The sequence below is a fragment of the Chrysemys picta genome, chromosome 3 (assembly GCF_011386835.1).
Source record: "Chrysemys picta bellii isolate R12L10 chromosome 3, ASM1138683v2, whole genome shotgun sequence".
NCBI lineage: Eukaryota > Metazoa > Chordata > Testudines > Emydidae > Chrysemys > Chrysemys picta.
In genome coordinates, this window is record NC_088793.1 from 188,620,156 (window position 1) to 188,637,705 (window position 17,550).

The window sequence follows — 17,550 nt, forward strand, 5'->3', positions numbered from 1 at the left end:
TCTTCTACACAGGAGAAAGTAGAGCCTTTAAACTAGCAACAACAACACAGTCTCAAAACAAACAGAGATCCTGTCTTTACTGGGATTTTTTTGCACTGCTGTGTGCTTTGCACAAAAGATGTGATTTGCCCTAGTGTGGCTTACCCCAGTAAGCTCCCAGAGTTAGTTACAACAGGGCAAGCTGCATTTTACCCCAGTATAGTGTGTCTCCATTAATTACACCAGTGTACTTTTCCCTGGTCTAGACAAGTTTGCAGTCTTTAAACTAAACAGACTTATGCTGAAGTTAGTTGCATCATCTTTCTGAGGAGCCAACCATCTCCAGTCCAGCCACTGGGATGCTTAGCTACTCCCAGCTCCTTGCTTCCTGAACAGAATCTTCAGAAAATGAGTACCCTCCTTTCATACATGCTGTGATCTGCAGTGAAACAGTTAACAATCTTGCCATCTATATTCTGGATAGGCTTCAGAGTTAACAGCCCATTTTGTTTCTCAGAACTTCAAGCTTCTTTGCTGCCATCGCTGTGTCAATTTACAATCAGTTCACATTCTTAAGAGTATCTTCATGATCATAAGGGCTTACGGTAAATGGAGTTTGCCAGCAAAGAAGCCAACAGCCCTTAATGTTTAAAAAAAGGAATGCTTAGATTCTGGATAACAAAATGGCAGCCACCAGGGCAGCTCTGCTTATGTACTAAAGCCCTGTATGACAAATCCTTATTATACTTTGTGACAGGTACCATCTTTCTGTTCTGTGTTTGTACAATGGCTAGTACAATGGCGTCCTGGAGGGCTCCTATGAGCTATTACAATAAATAAATAATATATTTTTTTAAAGTTGTACATATCCACTAACCCTTTTTTTGAATTGATAATCAGTTTTGTTTTCCTTGCCCCCACTTTCCAAGCTCGACATCTTACATTAAGTGGATAGACTAATGACTCAGGAAATTTCATTTAAAAAAATAAGTCATTTTTTAATTATCGGGGTGCAAAAAGGTATGGAAATAATCAAACATGTTTTATTATTTGTAGAGGACCATAAGTGTGCATAGTGCTTTCCAGAGAAGTACAAAAGACAAGTTCTTGACCCCAAGGATCTTACAGTTTAATTCAAACATGCCAGTGTGGGAGCTAGGTCTCAGAGTATGGATGGACAAAGGACGCAGAAGTGACAGATCATGAGCTTTGCTTATGCTGCATATACTTCTGAGTTCCTTTTTTAGGAGTGGGCAGGGGGCTCTGCATGCCTTGAAAATAGCTGCTTTCAAGCTGAGCTACTACATGCCTGGTTTCACCTCCTCATGTTTTTGGTTTTTATTTACATCTCAAGTAATAAACTCCTGCAAATAGGAGGATTGTAATGAAAAGATTGACTGATTCTTAGCTCTAGTAGAACAAAACCTGTCAGTAAAATTCTTTGTCAGGTTATAAGGACATTAGGGAGAAGTAGGGGAAATATTTCATTAATTTTTATTTCCACAATTTGTGTGACATTCATCTTCAGGAAGTATGATAAGTTACACAAACACCCACAGTTGTCCACCTAAAATTAGTCATTTTGAAACTCATATGCTGCTATGTTACGGCCACAAATATAGAAGAATAATGTTGGCAGAGTGTCAGTGGGTAATATAAGATGTGTTGAGCGCAAACAAGGAAGGCAAGTAATCAAAGTGTTTACGTGACTTGAGTGAAGGGGGGGAAAATGGCAATTTCATTTCAAATACATCTAGAACTTTCTCATTAGGCCATGAAACACACAGGTATTAATCATGAAAATAAATGTTCCTTGCCCTTAGGTACAACACAGTTCTTACACAAGAGAAATGACCAATACAACTCTTTCTCTCATCAAATTACTGAAGATTAAATGCATTTTAAAACAATATCCTAGGTGTATTATACATTTAGCTACTTAAGAAGAGACTTTTGTAAGGATCCCCATTTATTATTTTGAAAAGCAATGCTAGTTGCTGCCAATAATTAAGCACAGTCCTGTTCATGTCTCACTTATTTTATAGGCTTTGGAGCTGAAGATTCTATGGCTAGTAGCCAGTCACCCTATTGTTAACTTGAATTTATCTTTGAAAAAGTTTGGATAGCTACAAAATGAATCAGCGGCAATGTCAGACGGTGTCTTTCAGAAAGGTTTGGTGCTTTTTTATGCTAGTCTATGGAGGGGTGGAGAAGGAAATAAGAAGGAAACACAAGGATTTTATATCTGTTATTTTGATTTGGTAATAGGGCTGAGACACTAAGACAAAGGCCCCGATCCTGCAAGCATTTACATACATACTCACTTTTATGTACATGAGTAACACACTGAAACCATAAAGAAGTGGAAAGTCATTTTCGACCCACCAGTTAATGAGGTTTGACTTCTGCTGGAGTACTCACGTGTGTAAAGCTAAGCAGCTGTGTATTTGCTGGATTGGGGCAACATGTAGTTCATGTATTGATTTATGTGCCGGCGCCAACCTCCACCACTGAAGTCAGTGGGACTCCGTGCAGTCATAGCTTTACACTCACATCCCACATGGTGCCTTAGCTTGTCAAAATCATGAGAGCCAATCTCCTGAATTCTTTGCTGCTGCCTCAGTTCCAGGATTGCCAACCCCCAAGCATGAGTCAGGCCTTGCAAAAATCATGTGATTTTTAAAAAATCCTGGTTTTAAAAAAAATAAATTTTAGATTTTGATTTAGTTCCTCGTTTTTTAACTGTGGGGCAAAAATCTGACCCTGGTGAAGTCAATGGCAGAACTCCCATTGACTTCAATGGGATCAGGATTTTACACTTGGGGTATATTTGTGGCATGTTTTCAAGATTTTCTCCTCAATTATGAGGGTAAGAAATGTACTGTTTTTGAAATGAAAACGGAGGTTATCACATAACCCCATGACACCAGGAGCTGGACACTAAATATAGCAAGATTTGTAATGAAATCATAAAAGTTGGTAACAATGCCAGTCTAAAACTCATTTGATTGTAGTCTAGTTAGGCTGAAGTATCATGCATACAAGATATCCAGAAGAGTAGGTATTTTGCCTTTTTAAAATGTTTTCAAATATTTCCTACATACATTAGATCAAGTTCTACTTTCAGATACACCATTGTAAATAAGGAGTAACTCGAAAGAAGCGAAGGTATTCAGATATGCATTGGTGCAACTCAGAGGAGCATTTGGCCTGTATGGTATAAATACGACAAGGTGGATGTTTTAACAAAGATAATAAATCCATGTCTGAAAGTTTCAGTCCAAGGGTTTCTCTAAAATCACAGCTTTTATATGAACAGGTTAGTAAATATGGCAAAGTTTATAATTAGGTCTTACTCATGGTCAAGTCAATTGCAACAGTTCAGCTGCTCTGTAACAATGTCTTTAATTTTAATTCAAGCAAATAAAACTAGTTCCTTGCCACTTTGTGTCCTAATCCCACCAAATCCCTTAAGTAAACCAGGGTTGGGTCAGCTCAGTACTTTGATGGGAGGCCTCCAAGGAACATTTAGGGCTTGATCCAAAGCCCATAGAAGTGAATAGGAGCGTCTCCTTTGACTCTGAAGGATTTTGGCTCAGGTCTCTAGATGAATGCTTCAGGTACTGGTAGTAGTGATTACTAAGTAGGTGGCACTCTTCTATAGGAAAAAATGCCCCAGCTTGGTGTATACAGAAATGATGATGATGATGCCATCAGCTTTCTAGCAAGATGTTAAATTGAGGTCCGAGACTGCTTGCAGTGAGAATAGCAATAAATCATAATAATTCATAAATACCTAGATTATATACATTAAAGTTTACATGCACTTTTCAAAAGATTAGCAATACTAATCCTAGCTAAATTCCAACTGGGGTATTTATATTTCACCCTCTCCAAAGTCTCCCTGTCATCAGGCCTGTATCTCTTCCTAGCCTAAATTGCAGCGTAGCACTGCAGTGCACCATTAGACACTTGCTTTCTTTCAACTAGGTATTAGGTGACGGGCTCATTCTATCCAGTTTGTAATGTACTTTGGGTGGAAAACCACTATAGAAATGAAGACTCGTTATCACTAAAGAACATAGCAGTGGTGTTATTCTGTATGGTCCTTTCGTTAGTGTTTTCAGCCATGTTGCGCCGGCTGTATTAAGGAAATGGTCAAGAAAAATTAATAGGGAAACAAAAGAAACACTATAGCCAAAATCCCCCATAATGTAAGATTGTTCAGCTATGGATGCATGAAACTTTCTGATGAACTGTAAGAGCAAGCTGTATGATGAACTATAATTAATTCTAAAGCTAATTCATATGCCTGTGCAGTACTAAAATCTAAACTTGCTATTCCTCAAGGATTTCCATTTTTGTTAACACTTTAACTAAGGACAAAAAAATTTAAAAGACATTAAAACGATTATCTGTTGCTAAATTACACAGTATATGGAATGTAAATGTGATCACAGCACACTTCAATTCTTATAACAATAAACTATTCTGTTTTCCTCCCCCCTGACATTTACAACATTCATTTGGAAGAGCAGGATATACCTTACAGAGATTAGTGATAAATCATGTATTTTTAATGAATATCAATAGGAGAAACCCCATGACATAGCCCACCATCTAATTTGATTAAACTGTGCTTAAGGCAACACTACTTCTCTGGCTAGGGAATAGCTCTATAATGACTTTGTGAGCATTATTGCAGGCTGTTTTAATGATTTAATGAACTGCCTCTATATTTAGTTCAATAGCCTTAAAATGATTAGTGTTTAAGAAAAATTAGCTCACTTTGATTTGATTCTAGTTGATGGTAAGTTTAAATAACCTAACCCTTCAAAACACAGTGGAAATTTTTTTTCCCCTAGAATCATAGCCAGCTAACTGCTAGAAAACATTATGGCAATCATTAATAACGGTTCATTTATGTTTAGCTACAGTACATGGGATGACATATTCATCCCACAAGATGGGCGGCAGTGGCATATATTATATTGCATTTTATAATTTTCCTATGTATTTTTCATGTGAAAAATGAAGAAAAGAACAATCACTGTCTGCCTATTTGATGTGAAAAATATTATTCATCTTTAGGCCACACACACTCAGAATTTTAACTTGGGGGTCCCAAGCACATTTCCTCTTTCCAGTGATACCTGTGAAGAAACTTCCCAGCAAGGAAAAGGAGGGTTTCCAAAAGACCTTATGTGGTTGACTTGGCAGGGAGGTGACTAGGTGTATAATGATTTGCTTGTCAGGCACTGTGCTATCAGGATATGCTTTGTTGACTGGCATCTCCAGCATGTAAAAAGACATCATCCCATGGAGGTGAAAAAAAAAATTGAAAAAATGTCAAAGTAAGCAAAATAGCCTTGTCCTAGAAGTACATTTTATTTCAGTTCAATTACTCCTAGTACCATTACTCCCGTTACTATTACTGCTGCAAGGCAATGTGGCCAATTGGCTAAAGCACTAGCCTGAGAGCTAGGTTCAATTCCCAGCTTTGCCAGTGACCTTGGTCAAGTCATGTCATTGGTCCAGGCCTCAGTTTCCCCATCTGACCTCCTTTGTAAAGACCTTTTGGGTCTATGGATGAAAATTGCTATATCATATTATTATTATTACCACAAAAACACTGCAGGAGTGAGAAGATCTAACATACACCTAGCATATTTTCTAAGAAGTTGAGTCTTCATCTTAAACTTAACCATAAAATATCTTTAAAAACTACATTAATTTGTCTAACTCATGCCACAAGGTACACTCTTCTGGAAGCCATTCCCACTTGAAGCCTAAGGGCTCCAACAGAGCCTGTGAGATTTAACTTCCACTGAAAAGCAAACCACTACCATAGGAAACTGGGCATCTGAGTGCACACGAGCACCTTTTCTCAATGGTCTTTTGTAAGGTAGTCAGGTGACATTGTTGCAATACTGTAACAATTCAGTGTGATGGTGAGCTATATGATTTTCTGGGAGACTGCTAGCTCTTTTATAGGTCCCTACATTTACTCCCCTATCTTTTTGCCTTAGCCCTCAAATGGCCAAATCAGTAGCTATCGTCTAGACTTTTTCTTCATCTGTCGCTCTAGTATGAGAGATGTACTGAGCTGTTTTATATACTCTGTATTACAGAGCAAATTCTTGCCCCACTGAAGTAAAGGCAGAAATCCCATTGATTTCACTAGAACAGGAGTCCGCCCTAAGTACAGGCTTGCTATGGTCTTCCTGGTGCTGTCATTCTTTTACTTTATTTATCAGAAAATGTTGTTCTACTTCACGTTCTCAACTTTTTGCACAGGGATAAATGCTAATGTGAAATACACACAGAAATTGAGATAATTTACCTCTAAATCGTTAACAGCTTCCAAGCTGGAATACACAATGGGTGTGTTTGGGCGGAAAGATCTCCCTCACCAGTGAGCCATATGTATCTGGTACTTAATAAAGTTCCACTCATATAGGCATTCTGTTGAAAACTGCTACTGTCATTTAGTTTCCCAAACAAATGGGAATACAAACCATTTATGTTTTGTTGTGATCTTAGAAATAGACCAGATTCTGCTGCTGTTAGATTGCACAAGCGGCAATGCTGCACATGCAAGTTTGCAGTTTTATGACCCAGCTTTAGATGTTCTCACAGCCATGCTCTAGAAACAGGTCCTGGATGGGCAGTAAGACCCCCCCTCTTTGGAGGTCACCATGAGTGGGATGATACACCCTTTCCCTCAACCTCTTTCACATACAGCATGATATATGTGCCTCAAGTTCAGAGGCAAACATAGATGACACTCCAGACTCTAGGCCTTATAGACTCCAGATACTGGTGGGTTTGCAGTAAACACGCAAACAGCTAATAATAAGAAAAGGGGCTTTACTACGACTAGCAGTAAAGAAAAGGTGCAAATAATCTAGGTGCAAAGGACCAAATTCACCACTGGCATAAATTCCCTCTACTCTGTTGATGTCAGTGCAGTTGCATCAGCTGTCACAAACTGTGAATTTAAGCCAAAATCCTAGGGGTCCAGTCTGAATCCCACTGAAGACAATAGAAGTTTTCCATTGACTTTAATGGGAGCAAGATCAGGCCCTTAGGTGCAGTAGCTTCTAAATAAACCCCTCTAGCCAGGCAGTATCCCAATATGATATCCCTGCATCAAATTACATTGTCCCTCGGTTCTGGTACCCAAGATGCTGACCCTTTCCCCTCAGCTGTTGTCACCTGACTTCTCCATAGGTTTTGACTGTTTGACCTAACATGCCCTACTTGCAGCAGCTGGGCTGCCTTCCCTCAGCCTAGCTCTACATAAAACCATCTCGTGGTGGACCTATTCCACCCCATCACAGGACTGTTCATCTAATTCCACTGAGTTCCTTTCCTCTTTCTGAGTATTGCACCAGCTCATGGTCACTTCCCCAGTCTTACAGCAGCTGCTCCATCTGCCCCCAGGCTTACCCAGCTACTACCTATCAGGCTTTGTAACCTGGCCTCATCTCTGCAACTGAGCTTCCAGGCCACTGCCTCCAGTCACCTGCTCATATAGTGCCTTCTCGCTGTCCTTCCAAATCACTTTTCCTGTTCACTAGAGACATCACATTGCCTCCTATTGGCCAGCTAGTCACTTGAGTCCCTCCTCCCTATCTGACTTGTAAGGACTCATCATCACCTTCTCTGTTGACAGATCTGATCAATGTCAGGCTTCATTTTTCACTCTGCAAGAATGACATATGCCTTAGAGCACATGTTGGAAACTGGAATGTCCATTCTGCAGGATCGTCCAACTTTTCACAATTTGTTTTTGCTCCAAATCGGAATAAAAAGCCAAAATTTCCTGAAAAATGAAAATTCTGAAAAAAATTTAGATTTGAAACTACTGAAATGTTTCCTTTCAATAATGTCGGATTGTTTTGTTTCAATAACGTCAAATGCTTTGTTTTTAGAATGTTGAAACAATATAATATAAAATATTACATATATTATATTGTATTATATTAAATATAAACCTGCAATATGTTACCATTAATTTTACTATAATATTAAAGTCAAAATGAAATGAATCAAAATAATAAAGTTTAAATTAAATATTTTTACCTTATCAAAATGAAACAAGAAAGTCAAAAGGATTTATTTTGACTTTCTCCCATCAAAAATGTCATTGAAATCGGCACATACCTATGACAATTTTTATTTTGACTAACTGCATTTTCTGACGGAAAACCATTCCATCAAAAAATTTTCATTTGTAATGTGCCTGAAATGTGTATAATTGACAAAGTTTCTAAGTACAATATATTAACCCTATCTGATATTTTATCTCTAGTCATTCCTGAGAGTTTCCTGTGAGCTTAAGATCATTCATTTCAATGGACAGTAGCATCCTGGAAAGTCAAGCCTTCGATAGATAAGAATTCACATATAGAAAATCATCTGAGACGCTGAGGACCTCAAGCTATTTGGTAACTAGAGCAGTTCATGAAGCAACAACTCTAGTTCTTTATCTCAGCAGCATGGTAATAAAATACACATATAGGCTTTGATCCTGCCCAGTGCAGGTGTGAAGAATTGCATGTTTAAGTACACGGTAAAAAGGGATGTGCAGGTAAGGTTGCAGAGGGGAACCAGATCCTGTGTTAATAAGAGCACTGCTTCACGGCCACCAAATTACATCTAGTAGCAGGATGTTCAAAAGGAAAAAAGTGCTACTAGCTGGGATTACCCAGGGCTGAACATAGCCCATGGTCTTCTAATAAGGAGAAACCAACAGAACACAAAAAGGCTAATAAAAATCAAAGTTAACTCTGATGCTCATTTACAACTAACACAGAATATGTGCTTAGTTAAACTATCCCCATCACACATTTTCTCCAGCAAATAATAAATATTTTTCCAAACACTCTGATGTACACTTTGCAAAAGTTTGATGCTAGTGTACAAATATTTTCACTCCTCCCATATATTTAAGTCCTTCCCTTATTTTGGATTCTTGATTCATAATTCCTCTAATAATATAATTGCTACATTTGCCCTTAACATATTTACACAAAGCCTGTACCAAAGAGTTCAGGCACTTCATGTGAAGGAGAAGCATTTTGTTCCTACACTTATTCCAGCGTTCCTCATTTTTCCAGCTCATTTCACTCCTTTACTCCTGTTTTATGCATATTGAACTCCAATCTCATCTTAGCTGTGCCACCACAGTTACACTACGTCTAACTTGAAAAATATATTTTAGCTTAAAGTCTTTTCATTTATACAACCCTCCAAATCTTTTTTTTTTTTTTGGCAAGTATCCTACTCTTAAACTCCAAGTGCTGATCTTATTGTCCCCCGCCTCTCCTCCCAGCATTTAGAAATACATGATTTTGGGGCGCCTGTTTGCACACGAATGCTCATTGTTTTCTAGGATTACAGTGAAACCTGCCTTTGAACTAATTTTTTCTCTTGATTGATCGCTGCTGCAATGTGTCTGCAGTATAGCTCTCTAATGCATATATTTCAAGCACTGACTGCCCCGCACCTACTCTGCAGATAGACTTGATTAATGTAAAGCTTTATTTTTCAGTCAGCATGAATTACATGTATCTAAAACATGGTTTCTAAATGCATTTCTGACCGCAAGGAATCCAGCTCTTCTAGCAAGGGTCCAACTGTAGAAATCAAACCTTCTGGTACAGTTTGATAAAACATACTTTTTTAAAATGCAGGGTTCTTGATAGCTAGCTTTCCTTTGGCTGTCCATACATTATCACAAAATTGTCTCCGTCTGGGGCTGTGTGCACTCCACCCTTAGCAAGGGGAGCAAGGAGTCTCATGTGGGGGAGAAAAAATGCCCACCCTGTTCCAAAGGGAGTGTGTGGAGGGCAGGGCTTAGAACAAGGCCTCACTAAGAAAGTGCTTTAAGAGGGATCAGACTCTGCTCTGGGTATGGGCCTCCCCACCGGGCCAAAGGGCACTGAGGGTGGGAGACTCTGAACTCAGTCTGCTTTGGTCTCATGGGACTGTCGTAGTGTTCCCTGTAGAAACAGGTGCAGATGTTGGGAGTTAACCCCTTTGGGGGACTGGAATAAAACTTTGCTCAGTAGCTACTCCTGTGCTGTGACTCACTGTAGGAATTCCGAAGACACCCGGCCCCGGCCCCACTACTCCCAAAGTCCCCTCTTCAGACATCAGTAAGTGTATGTCCATCAGCTAGTGGTGTTCTGTTGAAGGTGAAGCTGTCACCTTCAGCCCCCAACTAAAACCTCTCCAGCGCATCATCAGAGATCTACAACCTATCCTGAAAGATGATCCTTTACTCTCACAGATCTTGGGAGACAGACCTGTCCTCGCTTACAGACAACCCCCCAACCTAAAGCAAATACTCACCAGCAACCACACATCACTGAACAAAACCACGAACCCAGGAAGCTATCCTTGTAACAAACCCCGATGCCAACTCTGTCCACATATCTATTCAAGTGACATCATCACAGGACCTAATCACATCAGCCATACCATCAGGGGCTCGTTCACCTGCACATCTACCAATGTGATATATGCCATCATGTGCCAGCAATGCCCCTCTGCCATGTACATTGGCCAAACAGGACAGTCTCTATGCAAAAGAATTAATGGACACAAATCTGACATCAGGAATCATAATACTCAAAAACCAGTGGGAGAACACTTTAACCTGTCTGGTCATTCAGTGACAGACCTGCGGGTGGCTATATTACAACAGAAAAACTTCAAAAACAGACTCCAACGAGAGACTGCTGAGCTGGAATTGATATGCAAACTAGACACAATCAACAAAGGATTGAATAAGGACTGGGAATGGCTGAGCCATTACAAACATTGAATCTATCTCCCCTTGTAAGTATTCTCACACTTCTTATCAAACTGTCTGTACTGGGCTATCTTGATTATCACTTCAAAAGTTTTTTTTCTCTTACTTAATTGGTCTCTCAGAGTTGGTAAGACAACTCCCACCTGTTTATGCTCTCTGTATGTGTGTATATATATCTCCTCAATATATGTTCCATTCTATATGCATCCGAAGAAGTGGGCTGTAGTCCACGAAAGCTTATGCTCTAATAAATCTGTTAGTCTCTAAGGTGCCACAAGTACTCCTGTTCTTTTTGTGGATACAGACTAACACGGCTGCTACTCTGAAACCTGTTAATAGAGAGAGTGTCTTGAGGATCACCTCCCCTCCCATTCACAATGGCGCAGACCACCTCCCATCCCAATCACAACGGCATAACATCCCTCTGGCAATTGTTCGGGGGGAGAAGTAACATTAGAAAAGTACTTAATGTATTTGTAGCTGTCTTGGATACAAAGCTAGCATCTGGAAACAAAAAGAAGAAGGCAGCTGCATATAACCAGTCAGCTCTCCATGGTCTCTTCTGCAGACCATTGGCATCTACAGACTACAGTTCGGGAACTAGTGCCATAAGGCAAGGCCCATGTGTAATTTTTGAGTGCATTTACTGCAGTAGTGTATGTAAATTGGTCATTTGCATGTGAAATTACTTTAAACCTATTTGTGCACATATTTATGCCTGATTTGTGCATACAGTTGTGACATTTGCACATACAAAAGTAGGTACCCAAATGACTGCACAGATGTGCCTGGATCTCAGGTTTCACTTTATGACTCTCAGGCCTTCAGAACTTTTAGTCCCTTATGCTTCATGATGTTTCAAGACTGAATGAAACTGGTTCCACCAAAACACCTTTCATCTCTTTTCCTTCACTCCATTTAAAGAGAGTTTTCCTCCCATCTTTCCTTTTCTCACTCCAGACTCTCTTCCTCCCAGCTCCCATATGAATTTGTGTCATCCTCATGCTCCTGAGTTCCTGATTTTCCCTTCAAATGATCCAGACCAAACCTGTTACCCAATTCCTGAGGACAGCCTAAAATGAAGAGTATAGTTGCAGTCAGCCATGTGCTTTATCACCACCTGCTGGTCTGCCTTCAATACACCAGTGAGCCGAGCCCCTTTGTCCGCAGGACCCAGAATCCAAGGGTCTTGTCTTAATTTACCATTTAGTAATTTTAAAGACTGTACTAGCCACTAGCCAGTTCAGTAACATACCCACAGTTTTTTCCAGATAACACACTTATCTTTTATGCTTTCTGGCACCGTTATTAGTCTCCTTTTCTCTACAGGAGCCTTAGTAAGTCTTTGCATGTAGCCAAAATAACTTTTTTATTCTTCTTCCTCTTTCTAGTAAAACACTGTTCTGAAAAGTAATGGGTGTAATATATCTTGTCCTACAGTTTTTGTCTTGCTACAATATTTTCTTTGGGACTATTTTGATAGAGAAATAGAACTTTAAAGTGGTAAGATAAAACTCTTCCTGAGGATTACATTATTTAAGTACTGGAGAACTACTGAGTTAATCAAGGAGTCAGTGGGTATTGATCAACATCAGGGGACTCAGCTGTAGGGATATGTCTGGACAGATATTGCTGTCCGAGATCCTAAAAGAAAGAATGTGGTTAGTTTAAACCAGAGAGGAGTCTACTGGTTTAGCAATTACTTACATATCTCAGAACATGATCTGGGAGTGGCTGGTGGAATCACTGTTGCAGGAAAGTGGGCAGGAGCTGATGGCTCCTGGAGAGAGTGGTAATTTTCCTGCTCCATACTTTGGCCTTGTACCTAAAAAAACACATGGCTTGAGGACACATAACCTAAGGTCAGCATAATTTCCAGTATTAAACAGTTACAGCTGTTGCAGATTTCCTAATTCCAACTTACAGGAGGCTGTGAAATTGCTTGTTTAAATTCATGAAGATCCAGGAATAAAAATGTAGATTTAAAAAACTGTAAAAATTGCACTGGACTGTACAGTCTAAAATTGTGATTTTGTGTATTTCAGTGGAATTACAACAGGACTGTCCTTGTATTATGATGTGTTTCCCATTGCTTTTAAACAGAATCACACATACAGAAGGATCCAGGAATAAAAATAAGAGAAACATTTATTCGTTCAAGGCTGACCTATTTTGTTCAGGTCATCCTCAATTACTTCTTGTTGGCCAGACAAGCAAACCTGTTATTTGACGATGCACCATGATCCAAGATAATAAACTTTATCATGCTAGGGTCATGAGAAAATGGCCAAGGGTACAGTTTGCTAACCTTCACCAGATAATTTTTCACAGTTATCATCTAAGCTCTGTAAAAGCACAAAAGATATCCTATCTTGGAGCTCAGTTTATTATAAGGTGTGGGTGAGAATCCCTATAAAAGCACTTACTAAGTAACTGTTGCGTGTTCTTCTGCACAGAAAGTCAAATCAGTAAGACATCTTTTTGACACTGTAAGACTCAGGAATAAAAGGACAGTCTCCTAAAGGAGAGTAGCACATTATTTATCAGTCCACTCTGCTTTTCCCTTCCTTGCCACCCACCTGCTCTCTCCACAAAAAAGGCTTCACTGCTTCATTTGCTATTTTCTTATTATTTTTTTTTTTTACACGTTAGTTACTTCAGATTAATAGTCCACATAATGACAGGTTTCAGAGTAGCAGCCGTGTTAGTCTGTATCCGCAAAAAGAAGAACAGGAGTACTTGTGGCACCTTAGAGACTAACAAATTTATTAGAGCATAAGCTTTCATCCGAAGAAGTGGGCTGTAGTCCACGAAAGCTTATGCTCTAATAAATTTGTTAGTCTCTAAGGTGCCACAAGTACTCCTGTTCTTCTTAGTCCACATAATGTTACTTGAAAATAGAGATGAGCCTGAGCCAAGAAGTTCAGATCTAGATCCAAATTTTCCCATCATTTTGGAATGTTTCAATTCAGGATTTTGATCTGGGGCTAGCTAGGAAATTTTGACTCATCTTTGAATGTCCCAAAAGTTCATAGATGTCAAATTAGAGTTTTCGATTCAGGCCCACCTCTGACTTGAAATACTAACTGTCCTCAGTTTCATTATGGACAAAATAATAAGCTAAATTCACATTCACTTCTAGTGTAACTCCATAGACTTCAAGACTGATATACACTGCTCGCTTCTGTCTTTCTCTGAATGTTCTTGATAGTCCAAGATTTTGTGGTCCACAAGATCATGTGTTTTAAATAGAGACCAATAGACCTCAGGGATGTTTACTGCTAAATTGAAGCGTAGCCTGGCAATAAAGTTCTACACGGTCTTGGAATAGAATAGCAAAACTCCTGGGCCAGATTCTCTTTAACTCTAAGGCATCTTTACATCACTCTAGCAGTCACCCTTTTCACTGCTTGCACGTCCATTAATATACATGAAAACCAGGCCCATTGAATCATTTTTTGAGACCTCAAGTATTGTTGAACAGCCAAACTTAGCATGGCAAAGTTCATTGCTGGCTGAAATTAAAGTAGGAAATTGTTAATGAAGAGTTGTATGCTGAGTTTTCTTCACAGTTCCGCTGTTCTCTACAAGCATGTGGCACATCCTTATTATAGTCATTATTAGTATCGTGATAGTGTAACACCGGCAGCGGGAGGCGGGATTGAACTTGGGATCTCTGGAGCTTAGTGCATGAGCCTCTACAGCCTGAGCTAAAAGCCAACTGCCTGTTAGCTAAGGCTGTAGAGCAGACTCATTTAACTCTCTCTCTCTCTAAGTGGTCTCAGTGTCACTAGATGGGACAGAACACGACACCCAGGAGGTGTGTGGGTTACAATAGCACCCAAGGGTCTCAGTCAGGATTAAGGCCCCATTGTGCTGTGCGCTGTACCACCATAGAAGAGAGACAATCCTTGCCCTGAAGACTGGCTACAAAGTGTAAGCAAAGGGGCCAGTGCTCTGAGGCACTGAGCTCCCTCCACTTCCATCAAGGTAAAGGAGTTGGGGATGCTCAGCCTTTCACAGGAGGCATGCAGCACCTCACTTTGGTACAATAGTACAGCATCGGATCATCTATGGCTCCTTATCTCACTGCAGTTTCACAAATCTGGGTTAATTCTTTTTAAAGGGTCACTTCTATCTGTATGGGTTATTCCCTTGTTGTAATAGACTTTTCAGTAGTGTGGGGAACCAATGGAGGTTTCAGTTACTCTTGTATCAATTTTCGTATCACAGAAGCTCATAATGCTGCTCTATAGTGAGCTTGAAACAAGCTCTCTGCAGTTACAATGTTTTGTGGAGCTGTAGCTGGCATTACCAAGATGGCTTGGATTGCGTGAATTTACCATTGATTGTAGACTTCCTGGATGTACTGCTTATTTGATGCAGTGCTGCTGCACAGACAACCATGGTTTTCACATATTTCCTGTTTAGATCTGGCGATAATAAATAATTAATTCGGAGAGTCTATGGCAATCATTTTTCTTATGTTCATGAAAATTGTCAGGGAGACCACTGCAAATGTGCACAGTAATTGGTAGTTAGATGCCTAACTATTTGGTCTGCAGTAGAGTGTCCTGACAGCAAGTATGAAAAATTGGGATGGCGGTGGGGGTGTGGTAATAGGCACCTGTATAAGAAAAAGCCCCAAATATCAGAACTGTCCCTATAAAATCAGGACATCTTGTCACCCTAATCTGCATATGCAAATCCAAGCTTCCTAAGCAAACAAATACTTATGCCCCCAAATATGTGAAGTCCATGTGGGTTGAGAGTGCTAAGCAGTTTGCAGGAGGCATTTGACATCTCTCCATATCAGGCCTTAAAATACTTGTGAAATTTCCCCTCTCAGAAGCAGTTAACTTTATACAATCCTTAGCTCCAAATCATCCTGTGGCTGGAGTTGATAATTTAAGTCCTTAAGTGACAAGTTTTCAAATGATCTCAGGCCTGCTTCTAAACTTACATATAGTTTTTGGTTTCAGAGGGGTAGCCGTGTTAGTCTGTATCAGCAAAAACAATGAGGAGTCCTTGTGGCACCTTAGAGACTAAAATATTTATTTAGGCATAAGCTTTCGTGGGCTAAAACCCACTTCATCAGCTGCATGGAGTGAAAAATACAGTAGGCAGGTATAAATATACAGCACATGAAAAGATGGGATTTGCCTTACCAAGTGTGGGGTCAGTGCTAACGAGGCCAGTTCAATCAGGGTGGATGTGAAATGGACATATTTTGAGACAGATATGTGTGGTTGCTGCCCAGGACTGGATCAGATTAAATGCCATTCCCAACAGTTGACAAGAAGGGGTGAATATCAACAGAGGGAAAATTACTTTTTGTAGTGCTAACAAGGCCAAGTCAATCAGGGTGGATGTGGCACATTCCCAACAGTTGACAAGAATGTATGAGTATGAACAGAAGGAACATTACTTTTTGTAGTGACCCAGCCACTCCCAGTCTTTATTTATGCCGAATTTGATGGTGTCAAGTTTGCAAATTAATTTTAGTTCTGCAGATTCTCGTTGAAGTCTGTTTTTGAAGGTTTTTTTGTTAAAGAATGGCCACTTTTAAGTCTGTTATTGAGTGTCCAGGGAGACTGAAGTGCTCTCCTACTGGTTTTTGAATGTTACAATTCTTGATGTCTGATTTGTGTTCATTTATTCTTTTGCGTAGAGACTGTCCAGTTTGGCCAATGTACATGGCAAAGGGGCATTGCTGGCACATGGTGGCATATATCACATTGGTAGATGTGCAGGTGAATGAGCCCCTGATGGTGTGGCTGATGTGGTTAGGTCCTATGATGGTGTCCCTTGAATAGATATGTGGACAGAGTTGGCGACGGAGTTTGTTGCAGGGATTGGCTCCTGGGTTAGTGTTTCTGTTGTGTGGTGTGTAGTTGCTGGTGAGTATTTGCTTCAGGTTGGGGGCCTGTCTGTAAGCGAGGATTGGCCTGTCTTCCAAGGTCTGTGAGAGTGAGGGATTGTCCTTCAGGATAGGTTGTAGATACCTGATGATGCACTGGAGAGGTTTTAGTTGGGGGCTGTAGGTGATGGCTAGTAGTGTTCTGTTACTTTCTTCGTCGGGCCTGTCCTGTAGTAGGTGACTTCTGGGTACCCTTCTGGCTCTGTCAATCTGTTTCTTCACTTCCTCAGGTGGGTGCTGTCGTTTTAAGAACGCTTGATAGAGCTCCTGTAGGTGTTTGTCTCTGTCTGAGGGATTGGAGCAAATGCGGTTGTATCTTTGGGCTTGGCCGTAGACAATGGATCATGTGATGTGGTCTGGATGAAAGCTGGAGGCATGTGGGTGAGTATAGCGGTCAGGAGGTTTCCGGTATAGGGTGGTGTTTATATGACCATCGCTTATTTGCACTGTAGTGTCCAGGAAGTGGATCTCTTATCATTTTTGGGCATCTAAGTATTTGTGAACACCTAGGTTTGTGCATGCTCATGAGGTTGTTATACACCTAACTATGTAGACAAAGGGATCTTCATTTAGGACCTGATCCAAAGCCCAGGGACATCAATGAGAGTCTTTCCTTTGACATCAGTGAGCTGTGGATAAGACCAATCATCACAAAATCTAAACTGGAAGTAAGTGGAAAGCCATGGTCATTTGTGCTGCCACACAGTGATGAGTTAGCAGTATATCCAGGAACTCCATAGTCAATGGTAAATTCAAGCAATCCAAGGCATCTCAGTAATGCCAGCTACAGCTCAATAAAACAATTACAGAGAGACAGCTGTACTGT

The 17,550-nt window shown here is 40.1% G+C and overlaps 1 long non-coding RNA gene across 2 annotated transcripts in view; it reads right to left on the reverse strand.

Moving 5' to 3' along the window:
• Positions 1-12,511: 12,511 nt before the first annotated feature.
• The window catches only part of LOC135982077 (uncharacterized), a 35,992-nt gene continuing 30,953 nt past the window's right edge, over positions 12,512-17,550 (reverse strand). For both annotated transcript variants that reach the window (XR_010599287.1, XR_010599286.1), the window contains exon 3: positions 12,512-12,629. This is a non-coding gene — a long non-coding RNA (uncharacterized LOC135982077). The remainder of the gene's footprint in view (positions 12,630-17,550) is intronic.